At 32.6% G+C, this 8,109-nt stretch overlaps 1 long non-coding RNA gene across 6 annotated transcripts; it reads left to right on the top strand.

The window, feature by feature from the left end:
- The first annotated feature begins 454 nt into the window (after positions 1 to 454).
- On the top strand, positions 455 to 7,709 carry LOC145802282 (uncharacterized). 6 transcript variants are annotated; one of them, XR_014344552.1, is made up of 10 exons: positions 628 to 1,777; positions 3,867 to 3,986; positions 4,104 to 4,231; positions 4,463 to 4,527; positions 4,623 to 4,697; positions 5,461 to 5,510; positions 5,591 to 5,732; positions 5,805 to 5,933; positions 7,430 to 7,492; positions 7,594 to 7,709. It is a non-coding gene; the product is annotated as an uncharacterized LOC145802282 (long non-coding RNA). The 6 variants fall into 6 exon arrangements; XR_014344550.1 differs by having other exon boundaries at positions 4,623 to 5,510; XR_014344551.1 differs by having other exon boundaries at positions 4,463 to 4,697.
- The last annotated feature ends 400 nt before the right edge of the window (positions 7,710 to 8,109 follow it).

Below are 8,109 nucleotides of genomic sequence, written 5' to 3'. Positions count from 1 at the left end.
CAAATTTACAACCTGAGACAACCATTTATAAATCAAAAAAAGTATTGAACAAGTTTTTATAACAATTTTTAAAATTTTTGTAAATATAAATTGAAAACTGAAAACGATAGTAAAAATGTCGTAAAATTAACAAATAATTAAATAAGTTACCAATATAAGAAATGACTTATCAAAAGATTCTTAGGCTATATATTATTTGATTTTTAAAAAAAAATTAAAAATTAAAATTAATTTAGTTAAGAAAGAAAAAATAAAAAATAATTACTTTTATATAATTTTTATCTTTCAAATAGTTAAAAATATTTTTTATAAATTTAATTGAAATAGTCGTACGTATATAATCCAAAAAAGAATAGGCGCCAAAATAAAATGTCTTAGCGCCCATCAGCAAAAATATTTATAAAAAAAAAAGGAAAAAGGTTCTGCTGCTATTCAGCAAATAAGAGAGGGAGAAGATAAAGGGTTAGGGACTATTGATGTCCGGTCAGACTATTGAACCAAGCAAACCAGAGCCGCCACTTTACTATTATACCAGTAAACACAACTCTACAAGGAGTAACTGTCTCAGATTCTCTCTCTCTCTAGAATTTCTCGGGGTTTCCATTCGCTGAAGAAAAACAGGTACAGAATCAGCTCCATTACTCTTTTACATATATACAAATCGAACCCAGCTTTTGATTCTCTGATGTATGTATAGACTATAGTATCGTGTGCTTTGAGTTGGGACTGTTCTAGGGTTTCTTCTCAATCACAGACTTTGGCAAGGCGTCTGCACAATAGGGACATTGGAGGTCATTAAACATTTTTTTTAATTTTTTTTTTTCTATTTGCCTATTCGAATTTAGGTGTTTGAATTTCTTGGTTAAGTTTTTGGTTTTCATTGGAGCATTATCTTTGATTGGGTTGGGTTTCTACGTTCGAAAAGCTTTGATTAATGATGAATCTTGAAACCCATCAATATTAAATACTAACATGTTGTTGATACAAAAGAACAAAGAAAAAAGGTGTTGGCTGCACTTTTTGATGTGGTAAGCTTGCTGAAAACAATAATTCAATAGGTTCAAGAATTCATGTACTATTGCTTTTTGGATCAGTTCATTATGAGTTGTCGGTAAAATTTTAGAATGTAGTTTTTGTTTCTTTATGTTCTTTGTGTCTGCTAGGTACTCGATCAAATGCCACAAAGTGGCTGCGTTTTCTTTGATGTTGCTGACATATGTATTATATTAGAAAATTCAAATGCCTTGTGGTTTTGTTGGGTTGCTTATATGATGAGAGGAAATTGAACACACTACTACAAAAATAGTTAAGTGTGCATCATGGATTTCTTGAAGACCGCTTGTGAAAATCTTGGTTAATCATAATCTGCTGTTTGTTTGAAAGGGCCCTTCGCCATAGAAAAAGGGCTGCTTTGGGATCCTTGAAGAGAATCCTAATCATGCAATTTAGATGGGGGTCCAATGTCAGGAAAGGTTCAATTAACAAGTTTTTGATGTAGCAAACTTTAACGAGGTTTTCTTTTTTTCCTTCTTTTTATTGTGAAATCAATTGATTTTCACTCACGGATATTTATTAAGGATTCCATGATTAAGGAATTGAAGAGTTTGAATTGATCCATACTTGTCTAGATACACAGCATCAACAATCATTTGAAGAATTTTGTTTCTTTATATTCAAGGATGAATATACGATATTTAAGTTGTCAATCTGCTAGACATACATGATGGTGGAGGCTCTCTATTGCTTCATGGATGCAGATCGATAATAATCAAACATGGTATGCTGGTTCCTTTTCCTCACAAAATTCAAAGGGTTTTATTTAGTCCTGTGAAGGTGTCTTATGCTGTCACATGTGCATGGGATCTTCAAGGCTGCTACATCATTGTGCTTTGTTGATTTAACCAGTATCTAGTATCACTCTGTGTTAAATACCGAGAACTTGCATGTGTGGTCCCTTGTACATCGGCAAAAAACAAATTCAAGACATTCCATTTCATTTTAATTCTTGATTTTACAAGAGACGTAGTTTGCATTCAACCCTTTATCATTTTTTTTTCCATGTAATTTGATTCAAAAAAACTTGATTTGAGGTTGAAGATTTTTAGGTGGGAAGGTGTTGGTGAAGATGGTTTCACTGGAAATTATTTCAACATAAAAAACATCCATATTCACCAATTTTGTTGACAGAGCAATCAAATTTTCTTTTTATAAATAATTTTTCTAGACAGAAACAAACTTGTTCCAGAAAAAACCAAACCCTCCAAAACCTTTGCATGAAATGCTAATCTTTATTTGTTTTCAAACATGAAATGCTCATCTAAAAAGATTTTTAAAGATAAAATGTCATCTATAAGCAAGTTTTTATCTTAGGCATTAATTAGTTTTTACTTTTAATTAGTACATGGGTGAAATTATAATTCTATTAGATGGAGTAAACAGCACTAGTCATTATTGTTTTTTTTTATTATTTAATTTTTTTATTTTCAGCAGCAAAGAGTAAACACAAATATTGCAGATGGCTGTGATACTCTGTTTTTGGGTGTGGCTACCGATAGCTGTTGGTTGTTTTTATTTGTGGTGTTTGGCTTGGGGTTTGATCTTGTTGTAATATGCACCTTTATATTTTCTTTCTTAATCTATTTGATCTTTTGATTCATGAATGGTGCAGATTTCTATTATACTTTTTTTGTCATAAATTCCTCAAAACTCTCATCAAAATACACCCTTGACATAACTAGAGTATCTTGTGAAATTCATATTTTGTTTGTTCCTCAATATTTACTCTCTAGACACATCCCATTTTATTGGTACTTCACTTCAGCCCTTCCCCGCTCGTTGCTTGGTTCATATCCTCTCTCTTTGGTGAGTCTAGAAACTGATATAAAAAGCTAGTTCTTGCCTTGCTAGGCATCTCATTCTTGTGTATATGCTAGTTGTTCAGTCACAGTGTGATGAGATATGCTTGCTGCTTAGATTGGATGTCTACATTTTTCAGATTCTTCTCTATTCACTACTAGAAAAAGTAGATATAACCACATTTTTTTTGTGGCATTTTTTTTTTGTTGTAAATGTTGCTAAATTTGTTAACCAATCTTTTAAATTCCTTATGGCGGTGGGATAACCCTCCTCCAGCCCAGCCAGAGACCCACCCTACCTCCTAAGAGAGGTGATGTGCTCATGCAAATCCTTGTTGGCTACTAGTTTGATTTCATTCATACCACTTCTCTACTACTAATATTTTTTCCAAGTATTTTAATATCTATGTTTTGGGTATTGTTGTGTTGTTTTTCTCCTTTCTCCAACCTGAATTGTAGTGGTGAAAGATCCTCTGTTCTCAAATGTTTGTTATTTGTCCTTAAAAACACTCATAATTAGTGGATTACAAGTGAATCTCAGGTGTATAAGAATTTAAAATATATGCATTGATAGGGAAGTTGTGCCAAAAAGGAGTGAAGTTTGCAAGTTCACTGAATTTTATATGTTGCATAAATCTGGCTATCAGTCTCTTGCCTTGATATGAAAAGCTTAATTGTAGTATTTGAGTGCTACGTTTGGTCTTTAATTTTAATGGCAAATTACCCTTGTAGTTATTGTAATTTCACTCTTATGTTGATAATTTGGTCATTTAGTTCTATTTTACTTGACCAAAAAAAAAAAAAAAAAGAATTTCTTACCATGTTACAATTTAATGCAATTGATTATGCCTATTGTAGAAATTGGGTTTAGATGAAATTTGGTGATTATGGTGTTAGACATCCAATTTGAAACAAATTTTATAACCACTCTTACCACTACCATAGTTGGTGGGACTTATCTGTGAGGTGAGTATCCAATGCTTTGCAAATGTTATTTCATTGTATAAACAGTGCATTACCATTGTGAAGGTCATTGAGAATGAGTGGTTTAAGAAGGGATATAAGCCTCCTATTTTTGCAAACGAGGATGTTAGTCTCGACGATTTGGATGCTATTTTCAATGAATCAAGGGTAACTATATCTTGTTTACAATTTCAGTCAAAAAACATTTGATCATCTACCCTTTCGGTTAGTATTGAGGAATAGGGCATTGGGGGTGTTAATTGTGATTTTTGTTTTGATGTGCAGGACACTTAAAACCTTGTCGTGGAAAGACGGGAAGAACAACCTGTGAATCCTGTCTCCATGAACACTTTTGAATACTTATATCTAAATCTTAGGGTCTCAACCTCAGTTTTCTGTTTGAAAAGCAAATGGTATGTCGAAGGCATATAGTTTTTTGATTGTTATGTTTTGGTAGCTGAGCTATCAGATGTAGAGATCTTTAGAATCTGAGCATTCCATGCATTTTTGTCAGTTAAGTTAGAGTTCCTATCTCATGTCATGAATGAACCAGCTGATATTTAGTTTTTTAGCTTGTTTGATGATGTATGTCTCCAATAGTTAATAGTTGAATGACTAATAGCTGTCTCTATTATATTGGACAGGCCTTGAGCTGAAGCTTCAAGCAAAGAAAACTGGGCGCAAGGGTCATTTATTTGTTGCAACAGAGGTATGATCTTTCAGGGGTCACCTGTTGAGTGAAAAATCACTAGACTATCATGTGAAGCAGTGTTTAAAACTGGGTCTGAAAATAATGTCCTACAGATTTATGAGGTGTCTCCCTCACTTTGCATGGTTGAGCTTCGCAAGGTTGGAGGGGATACCTTAGAATTTCATAAGGTATGGTTCTGAAATCTCATTGCGATGGTTACACACGTATACTTGGTTTTAATGCTTATTGGTTTTATGCACCCTACTATTCATGCTAATGGTACCTAATGAAGCTTTGCATAAAATTTCTTGGATTTTACAATTAGCAAAAGCAAGTGATTTTCTATTGGACAGTGGCATAACCTTGTCATCCACCTGTTTTGATTCCAGAAATTTTAACTTTAGGCTCTGTGGCTTGTCCTTATCGGAAGTTCGACCAAATTTCTACCTTTTTGTGCACAGTTGTCCCATGTTATGGAATCCCCTTCGTGCACATTTGTTGCTTTTGTATCCTGTTGACTATAATTTTTAAGCTCAACATTGCACATTCTTTATTACAGTTCTACAAGAACCTTGTAACTGGTTTGAAAGATATTGTCTGGAAATCAGAAGATGAAACAAAAGAGGAAGCAAATGATGGTCAATATACAGTAGTAATAGCAATTACCATGTGTCAGTGAGTCTTATATAATAATTGTAGGGCATGATAGATCTCTATTGTGATGCTTTAAGTTGTGTTTGTTATGCTTTTCTGGTTTATAAAGAGGATAGCTGTTTCCTCTTCAATTTGATGACTTGATAAGGTATTTATGTCCTGTTGGTTCATTGTCTGGCCTTCTGTTTTTGTTGTGCATATAACTGATCTGGTATGTTGAATTTACATTGAAGTTTTGACCCAATCCAACTGGTATCATGTTTTATAACAAAATCATTGACAATCTTTTGCTCAAAGGTGTACTGTCACATGCCAAGGCTGCCAAGCTCTACTATGAGCATTTTCAGGTAATTAAAGTGAAAGCACTCTTAATTATAGTTGCACGTTGTATTTGATAATTTGATTAATGAAATCAATGTTGGTGCAGCCAAAACACGGTGGATTCATAGGGCCTTGGCTTGTGCATATTTCAAATCAATCGTGGCGTGTGCATTCATTTACGAGCCATTGATAGGCAATGAATTTGATAAAGAAGCTGCAAGTAGGGCTTTGGCTTTCGATTTGGCCTGGTAAGATTTTAGTGGTCCTTTTTTTCTTCCCCATATGACAAGCTATCTGAGAGACTTGAATATTTGTGTCAGGTTGCAACATCATTGAACTCCAATGAATGTTTCCTTCTGCAATCTGGATCTTCATTATTTACTTGGCATGGAAATCAAAGTACCTTTGAGCAGCAGCAGTTGGCTGCAAAGGTTGCAGAATTTTTGAAGGTATGCTCTTGCCATAACATTTACTTCATGTCAGATGGTTTTTTACTCTGGTTAAGTTTGGACCTCTAAGAAGTATGGGTTGGCCACTTGGGATGAGTTTTTCAATGTTGTAGAAGCATGATTTGACACATCTTCAATGACTGAAAATTTTGAAATAAACAGGTCATGAAATTGAGTATCATGAGAATCTAAACATATATCAATTACATCATAATTAAATTTTATATTCAAGTTTTGTCAAAAATCTTGTTTATTAGGGAAATTTTGACTGAGAAATATTTTTTATCCCTTTCTCTCTCTCTCTCTCTCTCTCTCTCTAGGTGTGTCTTGTGATATTTTGTAAGGGCAAATGTAGTAGTACAGATTTTTTCTTCTTCTTAGTATTGGAATGTAAATTTCAACTGAATTTAGAATAAGATTCCAGGTTCAATTTGATGATGAGACTTTTCTTCCAAAAAAAATAAAAATAAAAAATTAGATGACAAGACTTTAACATTCGTAGTCTTTAAGTCTATACAAGTAAGTGACACGTGGAGATTACAAAGTTCAAATGGCGACATGTTCAAGCAGGAAATGGCACATGCAGAGCCTAACGGCGAAAAAGTTGTTGGATAACAACTCAAAAAAAGTTTAATATGATCAGTTGACATACAGGATAAGATACAATAACATTTCATTTAAAGGATGTTACTCAAGATCTTCAAGCCTAGACAAGTCAAGCGACACGTGGAGTCTACCAAATTCAGCCTATGGTGCGTTCAATCAAAGGACAACATGTATAGAACTTATGGCAGGAAAGCTTCACAGGATAAAATCTAGAATATCAATATGGTCAACCAGCTTTGAAATACAAAATGTGATAACATTATGTTTAAATTTAAACAACATTATCATAAAATTCAAAATTCAAATTGATGATGAGTCCCTTTTCAAGTGAATGACCCTCTATAAATATGATGATCATTACAACAAAGGATTGGGAGATGAGAATTGAGAGAATACGAAAGCTGAAAGATTAAGTGCTACAGAGAAATTTAGAATTTATAGAATCGTGAAGAGCAACAACACACATGATTTGATACTCATCGCCTGTTCATTTTTCATAGATGAGTTTTTGATATATGAATACTCATGATCAAATTACTGTTTTTTTACTTCATTGACTGCCTGAATATCAATGAAGTGCTGATCGTATAGCATGATTTATTATATGTTTTAGTTGAGTTAGAGGATAGTTTCATGACAACTAAAGTGACTTAATCTGCTTATTCCTACACCACCTCCACCATCACGACCACCACCAGAAAGAAGTCTTGCAAGGTTAATATTCGAAATTGGATGATACAAGAGTAATTTTTTTTCCTCCTTTTTTCATTTATATTGTCTTTCTGATATAACTTTAGTAAGAAGACTTCAATTGATCTGCATTTCTTTTATATATAACTTGCCTGTTTCACTGATATGTTTTTTCCCCTTTACCCCACTTGCCATTGCAGGCATAGTTCTTTGCCTTGTATTTAATGTTATTGCTGTGATAGTTTGTTGGATTAGAGGTGGAGGTAAGGTTTCTAATATTTTCTTTTCTTCCGTACTTCCGTACTTTTTAGTTTATTTATATGCATCAGCGGTTTTTGGATTAATTTGTGTTTTCATTTTTCAGGTCAGAAATTTTTTGGAGAGATGCAAAATATGGTCCAAGAATTAAATAACTTAGTTTTTTAAGTTTTTTTCATTTTTTAATATATGTAAGCACAGTTAATTTTTTTTTTATTTAATTCCTTTGTATATACTTTTGAATATTTAATTTCTATTTATGAAATATATGACGTTATTCTATTTAATATGTGGTTATGATTCAAAATATAGTATATAGTGTGTATTATATTCTTCAAATGTGCATACAAAAATAATATTGATTATTTTTTAAATATGTCGAACCTTTTTTTTATTACAAATTTTATTAGTTATTAATCACACTTAAAAGATGTGATCTAAATGTTATTAATCACACTTAAAAGGTGTGATCTAAATGTTATTAATCACACTTAAAAAGTGTGATTAAAAATGACCATTTTTTATCACACTTCCAAAGATCACACTTAAAAGGTGTGATCTAAATGTTATTAATCACACTTAAAAGGTGTGATTAAAAATGATCTTTTTTTATCACACTTTC

This window comes from Camellia sinensis, chromosome 11 (genome assembly GCF_055761805.1).
Source record: "Camellia sinensis isolate YWXY chromosome 11, ASM5576180v1, whole genome shotgun sequence".
NCBI classification, from domain to species: Eukaryota; Viridiplantae; Streptophyta; class Magnoliopsida; order Ericales; family Theaceae; genus Camellia; species Camellia sinensis.
Note: the sequence above shows the minus strand (reverse complement) of the source record. Positions and strands in the feature narration are given on the sequence as shown.